Genomic DNA, 13,874 nt, shown 5'->3' with positions numbered 1-13,874 from the left:
GTATAACCCTCCTTTCCTTCCCATTTCTTGGCCATAAAATTTACATCCATGGAAAATCAAAACATTTTTCTAGCGCTATTATCAAGCTTTTATTCCCCAAGCTTTCACGTGAGAAATTATGAGGCTAATTTATATTTACTCTAAATCAATATGTTAATTACTCTACAGTCCTTATGCATCTAACAGTATTAATGAGAAAAAGAAAACACATCTCTCAAGCTCTTTATTTTCTCCACATTAAATGTCTGCAGGAGTTGTTTAAATGAAACAAAAGAAAGAATCATTTCAGAAATATCGGTTAATGCACAGAGGTCTGTGAAGTCAGAAAACCTATTCCTTGATTGTTTATATATAAATGTGGAGATAGAGATATATATATAGAGATGTGCATAGTGACCCAGTAAAATAAGCTCCTGATCACAAGACACCAATATCAATAGGGCACGGCTTCAGGAATGGTTCCATTTCCCACATCCATTTCTACTCAAAAGAGAAGAACATTCATGTTGACAGCCAGTTCCACAATCACCCAGCTGTAAGCTCCCAAACTCCCATCTTTTAGGATGGTACATCAGCAGAAGGAGGAACACAAATCATCTTTATTATTGATTTGCTGTGTATCACTATAGATCCACCACTAAGCAGGCTCACCACTCTGCTTGCAAATACTGTTCTCTTATTTTCTCACCTTCTCATGTCATTGGATGATTGTTTAATACAAAGTAGAATGGCTCCAAACCACGACCTTCAGACAAAGAACTCTTCATCTCCTTCCTCTGAATTGGAAGCAGATGTGGGTTCAAATATTTCTTTCAAATTAGTCAGTCCAGGAAGAAGCTGCACCCAGCCTTAAACTTCTGAGAATTTCCGCAAGGGGAGGGTTAATAGCTATTCTAAAAGGCCTTTTCTCCTTATGGAAGAAGAGACAATACTTAAGCAGAAGAACTTAAGCAGGACTTTAGCCAAGTTAAAATGAGAATTAATCTATTGGTTTCTGTCTGGACATCTTCAGTGCTTTTAAACCACACTCCATCTGTCTAAGTTAATTCAGTTGGGTTTGAGGCTACACCTATAATAAAAAAATAAAAGTCAGACCGAGTTTGCCGTGTTTGCTGATATTGCTAAACCTTTGGCTTCTCAAGTGCAGCTTTGTCCTATGCTAACTACAAATCTCACAGAAAATGTCCAGGTTATAAAAGAGGTCACTCTGGGGAGGGGAAAAAGCTGGATGCAAAAGGTGCCATGTCATTTTCCATCAAAGCCACTATCAAGGTCCTTGCACACTTGTTTAGTAAAACAAGCATAGCCAGCCTGTCTCTCCTTGGGTATTTTTCACTGTACTAGTCCCTCTTTACAAGGCAAGAGGTGATCTAGAAGTTCAGTCCTACAAAAGCTAAATATCTGTGGCAAGCCAGTGTTTACTTTCTCTGTGTTTTCCCTCATTCGATGTACAATTCTTTTTGCCTTTATTTGTATAAATAGGTAGACTGCACACTGCAATGCATACTCATCATGTGGCAATAGCCAAGTCATGTAGAAAAACATGTGAAAAATTAATTTCAGGAATATGGGGATGCATTATCTTGAGGTCTTGGAAACCCAAGAGACATGACCTAAACTTACCATTTGCCTTAGATGCAAAGAAATATCCTTGAGCATCCATTTACACACAAGAAAAAGTAGTCAAATAACATTATGCTTTTATGTTGGCCTGTTGTTGGACCACATATAAAGATATGTTTGATAGAAAAAAACAAGTACTATTGATCACAAGACAAAAAGAAATGAACACGTTACATCCAAGGACATTTGCCAGCAGTGTTACCTCAGATTAGACAAAAAGAATATTCACATATGGGGAAAACAGGTTCACTGGGAACACGCCAACAAAGTGAAATTAAAACAGCAAGAGTAGGAAGCTTCAACAAATCACAAAGTGAGAAAAGGCAGCACCTTCTTTTCTGTGAGGCTGCCATCTGGTGAAGATTTTCATCCCATTCCTTTGCCCATCTTTAAAGCAACAAAATATTTTGAAATGCTGACTGAGAAAGCAAACAGACAATAATGACTGTCCCTGCACAACGCAACAAGTGCTTGCAGAAACACTGCCCGGGACCCTCCTTGCTGAGACAGGTTTCTGGAGGAGAGGGACCAGCTTCTGTGGAAGAAAGATATGCTACGGGGCTGCTCTGGGATAGTGCAGTTTGTGTTCCTGAGCAGTGCCTGGGGGCACGACACAGCCTGTTTCACACATTTCTCTGCATATCACTATGAGGCACAGCAATATTCTAGTCCTAAACCATGGTTAGAAGTTCAGCTCAATGTTTTTGCAAAGGGGAGGGAGCAAGGGAGAGCATGGCATTCTAGGTAAGTATTAGATCCTGTCCTCTGCAGTGACAAAATGGTCCCAGCAAGCAGAAGAAAGTGGGAATGAATATTAAAAGTGAACAACTATATCTCTGAGCTTTTTTGTTGTTGTTTTTTGTTTTTTTGGTTTTTTTTTTGTTTTTTTTAAGTTTTAAACATTCTTTTATGAGATTTCTTACAAGTAGATCTAAAATAGAGCAAATCAAATTTAGATCTTGCGGAGGAAAAAAGAACAGTAGATTATTTCCTTTCTAATTCCACAGAGGTAAAAAAATATTGAAAATTAACTATACATTTTTAATATAAAGTAGGAAAATGCCAAGAAGAAGGGCTGAAAGATTACATCTAGACAAATGACTCAAACACCCCACTTACTGAACAAAGCAAATTTTGATTCAAGTTTCTGCTGCAGAATGAGCATACCATACATGAACTCTAAAAGTGCTCTAGACAAAAAGCCATTGTCTTCTCCATGGGTAAAGGCCTTTCCTGCATATTTTTGATTCAAGTTTCTGCTGCAGAATGAGCATACCAGGTTGGGTCACATCCATGAACCCTAAAAGTGCTCTACACAAAAAGCCATTGTCTTCTCCATGGCTAAAAGGCCTTTCCTGCAAACTTTGCAGCAGAAATCTTGGCTACCTTGAAGGCTAAGGCAATCCTTCCACTGAAACTGAATAACACTAGCAATAAAGTGTATTTGACACACATAAACCAACATTGCATAGGGGATGCTGGGTGTTAACAATTTGAAACATATCTTTAACTTAAGTGCTATCCCAAAAAGTCACGAAAAAAGCAGGCATATCTTCTCAATCCAAGGGTAAATAGCCTTACATTTTACTAGTGAAGACACATAAAAAGGCCTTTCTGCTCATAGCTTAAACTCACTGTAAACTCCATTTATTTATTTATTTTTAGTGAAACTGAACAGTTCTAGTGTTAAAATTCATATCAGCAGTAAAGTAGCACAACTTCTTTCCCTGTTGTGGAAAGAGGACCTCTCTGGCTTCAATCTGGAAGAACTTCCATGGCTTCGCTTGTTGAATGCCTCTTGAGCTTGTCTGGTTTAAGCCAGAAAATTGCTTCTCTTGAGAATGCTCTGCTCTCTGAAGGCTACATGTTACCTACATGTTATCTACATGTTACCAGCTTCTCAGCTGTAAAAAAATAAAATAATGTTATGGTGTTATAAGAATATATTGTTAGGATAATTTCTCTAATATTTTGAATTTGGATGAGTACTGCTACAAAAACCGTTATTTAATCATAAAATAGCTAAACTTGTAAGTCAGCCATCCATGTTTAGTATAAACTTTCTCCCTACCACTGACTTTTTGATTGTTTCGTCTATTTATTTTTTCTCTTGAGTTTGACCATATAGAATCAACTCCTTTCTGTCTTCTGCAGGCATTCTGAATTGCACTCATTTTCCTGTTTGACTATTTCTCTGTCTCTTTCAAATTTCACATTATCTGCAAATATCATTAACATTGCAGATTTCCTTTTAATTTGTAAAACATGCAGGATAAAAGTACATGTCCTTGAAGAAGAGCACATAAAATAATAACTTCCAGTGAAAAAAAAATTAACTCAATTCACAATATAACAATGACCAAAATATTTCTGATACTGCATAAGAATCCTGGACTTACAAAAACTGTTGAGAGGGATGCCCGAACTGAGTAATCAGACCCATTTCTTACCTGGCAATATCTGATTCCTCAAGGATTAACCTAGTCAAGCACATCTTGCTGACATCCACTGGAATTCTGGGGTTATACACTCACCATCTGTTGAAATTATTTCATTGCATAAGAATATACAAAGCTTCTAGGGAGTAATACATTAAATTTATCAGCACAACTGTTCAAAGAATTTAAAGACAGAAATTCTGTAAATAATGAAAGCACATAATTTATTTAGTGAAACAAATGTCATTTGTTGAAGCTGGATATTCTATTAAAGTCTTTGACTCTTAGATACCAAACTAAGCACTGCAAATCTTGTTTTGAAATGGACTTCAAAGGGCCTCTGTCTTGTGTCCCAAACTGGTGAGGCAGAACTAAGAGCACAAAACAAAATTAATTTTAAATGCTTGTTTGAAACTTCTTACATGACTTAACATATTATTTTACATTTCTGATTTACAAAGCTTATTGTACCTGCATGATTTGTGTTGTCATTTGAATCCACAATTCAAGCTGGAAACATAAGGAAACAAAATAAATTGTGGCTTAAAGTAAATTAGAGACAAAGGTTACTTTTTCTTCTTTTTCCACTACCTTAGTTCCACAAGTATATTGCATAATGATGACTTTTTTCTTCTGCTGTTAACCAGGTAAACATAATGTAGTATATGGGGTCATTTTGCAAGGAAATAATGGTACAAAAATGTAAACTAGACTCTGCTCACAGAGCTGTACTGATCTTTGTTAAATTGTGGGTGTATTTGACCTTGCTAGATATTTGTGATATCCTATCATCTCACTCTGCACAATTAACTCTGAAGCAGCTCTAGACACAATGTCATCTGATGGCAATTAAATAAAATCAAACATTCAGAAAGTAATAGTGCACATGGATACCATGATAACCCTTAAAACATATTCATTGCTATCCAGTAAGCAGTGTAGAGGAAATATAAAAAAATTCTGAGAAAAAAAAACACCTTGTTCTGACTCTGATACTGCTGCTCATGTCCTATGCTTGATGCCCTTTTTTTTAAGGACTGCTTTATCAGTGCTTCAGGTTGAAAAAAAAAAATATGCTCCTTTTTATTATTTCAGAGTTATTTCAATTGTGATCAAACAAGACAGGAGTTTAATTGCTTTAGTACTTCAAGTTTTAGAAGATTAGCTCTGGAAGCATCTAAATGCACATCCTTTCCTGTTTTCCCCTTGCTCCCTGTGAAGAGGGAGTTCTCTACCAGCCTTGCCCAGCAATAAATTATCTCCCTACTGTCACAACAGTTCTGAAAATTGCTTCTTCACCACATTGTTCCAGAAAGAGAGTAAACAGGAGCATACGAATGAAATGGGATATTTTAATAAATCATGAAAAACTGTATGTATTTGTCAAATTGAACAAGGTTGCTCTTGAAGAATTTATCATCAAAAACATCATAATTATTGGCATACAGAAGTATGTCTGCTTGCTCCTGGAACATAGACCAACACAGAAGATAAAGTCAAATGTAGAGTGACATTACATAGCACAGACTTTGATCATTCCTTCTTCTCTATTGTGGGCTCTCTGCCTTGGGGAACACCATTTCCTGAAGCCAACATGACATCTACATACACATGTCCATACCCTGGAATTCAAAGTACAGAACCTACCACCATCAGAGCTTTCCCCTTGTTCAGGTGACCTGAGTATGGTTGTTTCCCTTCCTGCTGGGAAGCTTCCATCAATAATTTTAGCCAGATTAATTTTGTGTTACCACAAAATGAAACCTATGATTTATACTCTTACCTTTCCTGATCTGGAGGAGCTCTGGGTTCATCTTCCCCATACACACGTCTGCCATGCTCTCCCTTTGCCTCCTCTCATGTTTGTTTAAGGATTTCCCATTGGTGTTCTATTTTGTCTTGATAAGGCACCAAATCTCTTGGTTTAGCTCATTCCTTCACCTGTGTGACAGCTGCAGCTCGATTACGGCTGTCTCTGGGGACTGTGCATTTCCACTCAGCTCCAGGCTGCCTCTCAGCCACCTCTGATGATGTCTCTCTCCTGTCTCTTGCTTCTCACCCATAAGGTGTTGAATTTCCCTGCCTCTATCTGGTTAAAGTAGATCCAGCTTTATTTTCTGCCAATACAAAGAATGAGCCTGCCACTCTTACCAGATGCTCAGTCTGTCCTTGAACCAAGGACACATGCTCTGAATTTCAATCATACACAGGCTGATTTGACTTCTAAGGAGAATGAAAATGTGGACAAAACCAACAATTATATCATCCTCCTGCTTCCTATTTTGCCATGGTGCTTTAACTAGTGATTTGATATAAATTATATTTCATTTATTTACATGAGACAAAGGATTTCATTGAGAAGAGGAGATGCTTTGATTAAGCTCATATTAAGCAAACACATTAACTATTAACTAATAGCACTTCATTTAATTTTTTCTTTCATTGAAAACAGTATTAAAGTAAAAAAGGTCTCATGTAACAAAAATAATTTGCCCAGATTAGCCGTTTTAAATGACAAAATATTTTGACAACATGCTCTAAATTTTTCTTACTCTTCAATAACAGGCTACAGCTTCCTAATGACGCAACAGCCTCTGCTGTATATTTTTAACAAATTCATAAGATTGCTAATTGGTGCCCATACATTTAGGAAAAGCAGGTAAGACAGTCAATATGATTACAAGCCAGTTAATTTAACATGCTAAAATTCTCATTTAAGTCCAGTGCTGGTACATAATTACAGCCAGGGATGATGATTTTATAGAAGTCCATAAGCAGACCTTATGGATCAAATCTTATTTACTTATGTGATGAGGTCAAAATTTTCTTTAAAAAAATATTTGTGAGGATATATTTAAACTTTTATAAGGCATTTGACTTATGCACAACCAACTGATCATCTGATCTAAAAATCAACACTTTATTATTATATGCTTTATTAATAAAGCACATAATAGGTGATTTGAAAAGTGGCCCATGAACCCCTAGAAATAGTCAGGAAAGGGAAAATATTTTGGAACTCAAGTAATTTTAATATGATTCCTCAGGGCTGGCACTGGATTTTGGAATATATAACATATTCATAAATGATTTTGAAATAAGGCTAATGCAATCTTAGAACAATTACAGCCGACAAAAACAGGCGGGATGATAAAGAGCAAAAATGGAAGAGTTATATAGAATGATCTGAAGTAATTCAGCATATGAAACAATTAAGCCCACAAAATATTTTAATAAAATCACATTCACATTATACCCATAGAAAGAAATGTGCAAATCATGCCTAAAGAGTGAAGGGTGTATTGGCAAAGCAGTGATTTAAAATTAATCTAGAGTTAAAATGGACAAAAAAATGATAAACAGAATTATCACTAGTCTCAATGTTATAAAGACACAAGGAAGGTTATTATATTCCTTCAGTATATGAACCTGGGAAAACTTCAGTGCATTTATTGATAGCACTGAAATGGAAATGATGCTTCCAGTTCTGGTGCCTGGTTTTGCAAAGTCATGGCACAAAACTGCAGAGACAAACATGAACAAACTGAAGTCAGATTACCTACCTTTTCAAGAAGAGACCTACAAGGATGCTGAGTCATTCCAGGAAAACAGGAAGCAAGGGAATGCAGGTCAAGTTGAACACATTCAAATTGGAAACTCAACTAATTTTCAGCTGCAAAAGTGATGAAGCACCAAGACCTTCAAATCAAGACAGAGTACATCTTCAGAAGAAAGTCACAGACCTTTTACAGCCCTCAGTTCTATCAATTTATTACAGCTTAATGAACAACCTGTCAAAAGTAATAGGAAACCAGCTTGAAGCTCATTGTCATCTGATGACATCTCCCATTGAGCTAAGGACCACAAAAAGAAAACCGTGACATTTACAAAGTTTTCAAACCTTTAAAGTAACACTTGAAATTTAAACAGATGCTTCCCTTCAGCTTAACCCATTCTTTTGCCTTCTCTTGGGGCATTTATTTGCAAAGACCTTTAAGGAAAGACCACAGCATACATGACACACAGACTCTACTCTGTGTATAAGAAAAATAGGCTAGGCCACATTCTCTATTATTCTAAATCACTGAAATCACATCTTTTTGGCTCAGTATCACAGGAAAGGAAGAAATTCCAAAAAGCAGGGTTTTGACAGACATGATTTTCCCATAATCTAGAAGAAGAATGAACATATTGCTCAAATAATTGCAAGATTATTCAAAAATATTTTGTGATGCTGTTGAAATGGCTTGGAAAGGCTTTTCAGGTTAGAAAATGTGAAAGAAGCTACAAAAGATTTTAAAATATGCATAGGATCTATAAATTCAACCAAAAAATCCAACTCAGTTTACTGCTTCTCACTTCTATAAAACTGAGATTACATCAGAAACATCCCACATCTGATGTTTAACTGGCACCTTAAAAAATGCAGAATAAAAAATCCTCTCAGCATTCCATTTCGGTCTATTTAATTCTTACATAATTTGTTTATTCCAAAGAAGGATCTAAGGAGGATCACTGTAAAGAGCCAGTAAGGGTGGAAAACTAGTTTTTCCTTTCAGAAGATAACATTTCCTAGGAGAAATCAGCTGAAGCTTACGTATCTTGCCACTGGAATGTTGCTCCAACAACATTAGAAATGAGTCACTGGCAATTCCAGAGTGCAACATGTAGGCTTGTGGGGGAAAAGAAAACTACAAAAATTTAATCATGGCATTAAATCAGCACCATTGAGGGTCCACACAAGCAGACTAGTGCACAAGCTTGCTGAGAAAGCCATCTATTAAGAATGCAGGGCAGTGGTTCCAAATCTTGTTTCCCTGGCTGTCTTGTTTTCCTTGACTGAGTTTTGATAAATGACAGAGAGCAGCCCCATAATCACCACACCAGCATCCTCAGGTGAATCCCAAAAACCTTCACAGATTTCTAGAAAATCAGCTTTTCTGAACCAACTCTAACCTGTTGCTCCCACCTCTTGGTTGCCATCTCCTTATAGCAAACTGTAGCAGTACATGGAGAAGCCTGGGAGCAAGTTTGCTTGTGAATAGTAACGAAAAAAGGTCTTGAGAATTTCAGTTTTCTCCCCACTGTCTGTCATTAGGGTCTTGTTAACCAACACTTCTTGTTCTAAATTCCTGTCAGTAGCTGGCATAATTTTTGAATCTGTTCTTACCATCTTTAATGTTCCCTGCTGGTTTTAGCTGTAGCTAGGCATTATCATTTATAATTTTGTACCTAAGTACCCAAGCAATGCTTTTGCATTCTTCTTTTGCCATTTTTCTTCATTGATGTCCACCTTTTCCTAGATCAAACCTTGGAGAAACCTTTCCTTAATTCAGCCTCTAAGGGAAATTAAACACATGGCTACATAAAGAATGTTGAAACAACAGACCATGTTCAGCAGAGAGACATGAATACACAGACAAAAATAGAAGATTTCCTTTGCTGTTTTGTTTTTGTTTGTTTGTTTTTGTTTTTTGGGGTTTTTTTGTGGTTTTTTTTGGGGGGAGGGGGTTTTGGGCTTTTTTTGGTTTTGTTTGTTTGTTTGGTTTTTTTTGGGTTTTTTGTTGTTTTTTTTTGTTTGTTTGTTTGTTTTTGTTTTGGCTTTGGGTTTTTTTAAATAGCCCTTTCAAGCCACCTTTACGGGGGTTAGCTGCAGGAGCACAGAATTCAGATTAGAAAAAGCACCATTGCCAGACTCATTGAGAGCTGAGTCCATCTGCTCCAACATCCTCCACCTGACAAGGGTTAGCAGGAGATCTTTCAAAGTCAGACAAGCCCACTAAGGGCAGCCACAGGACCACAAGAGCTTTGAGAAACCAGCTTCCTCCATCCAGATATATGAAAGGTGCCTTCTTTCTTGAAACACTTGGCTTTTTGTACTTTTTTCTTTCCTGCAGTCTTTTTTCATTTTAATCTCCTCTGATACATCAGGAGATTTTCTCATTATATATTACCCTTCTTTTGATCCTATTAAGCTTCTGGCAGCAATGATATCAAGAGGCAGTGAGGTCCAGAGGTTAATTGTGTTTTGTATTTAAGAAGTATTTCCTTTTTCCATTTTAACTGTGTTCATTTTTAAATGATGCTAAAATAGAAAGTAAAAAAAAATCTATGGCGCAGTTTAAAATACAAATTAAAGAAGAGAGAGTTAAATTATGACACTCAAATAATTCTTTCCTGCAAGCCCTGAGGGAAACCTGATGTCACTGAGAACTTAATGTAAATTGCTACTGTTAAGGTTAGATTAGAAAGAAAATGTAAAAAATAAGTCATTTAATCAGCTCCTCAGCTGGTGTGAATCAGTTCAGTTCTTTGGGAGGTTTTGAGTATGAAATGATTTATATCACCGGAAGATCATGCCCTTTGATCTTTAAATATCTAATAATTTTTATGGATCTCCTGCAGTCTTCTTTTTTAAATCATAGTGTACAGAACCAGACCTTCTGCTTCACCTGTGGCTTCACCCCCTGCTTCCTATGCCTCATCTTCTTGTTCATAAATCCCAGAATTAGATTTATCCCTCTTTTACAGATTCTTATTTAGTTTGTGATCTATTAGAAGATCCTCACCCAGTCAGTAACTCAACATGTTGTATTTTTAATATTTTTAACTCCCTGCCTGCCTACAAACACACATCTATCCCCATATATTGAGCACCTGAATTTAACTAAATTTCATCTCACTGATTTCAAATCACTTATGCAACTAATCAAGACAATTTTGAATTGTAATTGTGTCTCTCCCTTTCATTTTTCCCCCAGGAACTGCCTCCTGCCAGCCAGAGACTGTCTTTTTTAGCTCCAAACTCGTTCTGCATCAAAATAATTTCATTCCAGCAATGTAACAAGTAGCAACACTGGCATGCTGCTGGCTATAGAGCCACCTTAGGACCTGCCACACCAAAGCTCAAACACAAAGATAGACTTTCCTCTTTCATAATATACCTATCACTGCATTGTGTATAATAAAGCTACTACATAAGGTTTTATTATTTAGCATGGTTGAACTGGATGATCTCAAATGTCTTTTATAATTAAATTAAAAATGAGCCCAGCTGAAACCAACACAGCACATCATGTTTACACAACTTTATTATTCTTCATATATTTACCTGTCTTATTATAAACATCACAGAATAAGCTGAGTTGGAAGGGATCCACAGGGATCATCAAGTTGTACTCCTGGCCCTGCACAGCTCCATCCCCAAGAATCACACCATGTGCCCAGGAATATTGCCCAAACTCTTCTTGAACTCTGTCAGGCTCGGTTCTGTGACCACTTCTCTGGGGAGCCTGTTCCACTCCCCAGCCACCCTCTGAGCAAAAAACCTTCTCCTAGTATTCTACCTGAACCCTGACACATTTTCAGACCAGTCCCTCAGGTCCTGTCACTGTCACCACAGAGTTCAGTGTCTGCCCTCCCTCTTCCTCTCAGGTTGAAGTTGTAACTGCAGTGAGCTCTCCCCTCAGTCTCCTCCAGGCTGAACACACCAAGAGACCTCAGCCACTCCTCACACAGCTTCCCTCCAGGCCCTTCACCAGCTTTGTGCCCTCCTTTGGACACTCTGTAATAGTTTAGTGTCTTTCTTGTATTGTGGTGCCCAAAACTGCTCCCAGGACTCAAGGTGAACATGTCATGCTATGTGTCAGTGCTTGCTCATGCATAAGCCTGGATTGATGAGAAGGATGCTGCCATATGGAGGAAGGTTGTATTGCAGCTACACTCCCCTTTTCTGAAAGAAACAGTTTTATGCCTTCCATTTGCTTTTGACAGCTAATGAGTCAAAGGAGAATTGCTCAAAGCTGCCTGACTTATGCTAAAAAAAAACTTAAAAAGAACTGAGCATACACAGATCTCATCTCTGCCTAAACACCTTCTACTTGTTCAGAGAAAATGCAGAAATGGTTGACACACTCAGTAACAAAAGGTACAGTCTATTTTCAGTGTCAGACAGCCAACAACCAGAACTAATCTTGTGGACATATACTATGAAATGCAGGCAGCAATTATTTCTTTCAGAAGTATCCAAGGAACACAAGTGCTATCCTGCTTTTCATCCTCTAAAAACCATTGGCTGTGCTCACCTACTGGGATTTATCTTACCTTCCTTTCTCTTCAACACCCACTTGGAGAAGGAAACACAACCTATAGGTTCCTCTGTCAAGAACATACAGCTGATTCATCATATGACTCTCCACAGATGTAAACATTGCTTTCTGTAACATGTCAAAGTGCTTAGCAGAACTTAGTTACTCTGCAAAAAGCAGCAAAACTTCTCCTGACCCTACAGAAGGTCTGACAATAATCCAGAGAGAAAAGTACTTCAAAGAAGCAGCTGGAGCATAACCTGTTTCTTTCATCAGAAACATCAGTGCCCTATTCATAAGAATCGACCACTGATTAAGCTTTGAGAAGTCAAAGGAGAAAACACACATAAAAAGCCATTTTCCATCAGGGCACACATTTAGGAACAGTATTTGCAGCCAAAGCTGATTGCCTGTTGACAAAATTACAACACATCTGGATTTTCCAAAATTAAGCCCATAAACTACTAAGTACAGAGATGCAGTGCTGTGATGGATGAGTAATGGCAGCAAAGGTGTTCAAAGGAACCTGAAACTGATCAAGGCTTGGTCCTGTATCTCAAAAAATTAACAGAAAATAACTCATGGCCTTTGCAGGGCCATAATAAAGGGTCCTTTTTTGGAGGAGAAGAGAGGTGATTTTCTCTTTTTCCATAACACCAGAATCTGGTTGTAAATAAAGGAGGCATAGGAATGGTGGGGCTTCCTGCGCAGCCACAGAGGTTCCTCTGCTCTGTGACCAAAGTGTCCAAGTCCAGCTGTGATGCACTGGTGTGGCTCCATGGACCTGCCTCCAGGTTGACAGTGGTGTGTGATAGATCAGCACTGGAACTTTCTTTCATGATCATCAAGTGCCATTTATATGGCCCAGTGCATTTCTTATTATTATTAAAGTTAGAATCTCTCTACCTAAAAGTCACTCTCACTAAATTGCTGTCCAGGGAAGTTCCTTCTCCATTTGCCCAGGAGAGGGGTTGCTACTGCTTGGTTGGCTGTTCTTACAGTAGCCAACACCAACACTACTCATTTCCTTCCACTTTCCTCATCAAGCTAATGCTGCTGAGTGTTTTTATGGACATTTCCAAAGCTTTAGCAGCATTCCAATATGACATAGTATCATCAAAGAGATAAAAAACCCATGGTAGTACAAACGGAAGGACCCCCCCTTAATCCAAAGAATAAATATTTTCTGAGGAAAGCATCAATGTTTAAACAGAGAGAGTGCTTCAGTGACTGAGACACCACGCAGATCAGCTTTGCAATCTGACACCCTGTGTCAGATGCAAATTGATGCTAAATATCTGGTGGCAAAGAGCAAGAAACATGACAAGCTCTTTTATTTGGGAACTTGAGCTACAAGTAATTACCTGCCTGAGACACATTTTAACAGTATAACTGGCTGTGCTCAGCTGGCATCTTGCTGATCATCCTTTCTTGTTGAATGCCCATAAGGTACATTTATTATTATTATTTTCACTGAGACACTTTAAGTTGGTTTTTCTTTTAGTTTTATAGTATTCTTTTGATGGCACAAGGTTTAAAAACATCTTTAAAACACCTTTTCCTATCATAATGATAATTTTACCTCCAAAAGCTGACACAGCAAAAAGAGGAAAAAAAAAAAAAAAAGGAGTTCACAAAGGCACTTAATTGCACCATAAAGACACTTCTCCACAGAGGGACCCCCACAGACACTAATTTGTACCAGTGCAAAGCATTTCCATGATTT

The sequence above is a fragment of the Onychostruthus taczanowskii genome, unplaced genomic scaffold (genome assembly GCF_017590055.1).
Source record: "Onychostruthus taczanowskii isolate IOZ18803 unplaced genomic scaffold, ASM1759005v1 scaffold2, whole genome shotgun sequence".
In the NCBI taxonomy this organism is placed as follows: domain Eukaryota; kingdom Metazoa; phylum Chordata; class Aves; order Passeriformes; family Passeridae; genus Onychostruthus; species Onychostruthus taczanowskii.
The sequence above is the reverse complement of the archived record's forward strand: the minus strand, read 5'-3'. Positions refer to the sequence as shown.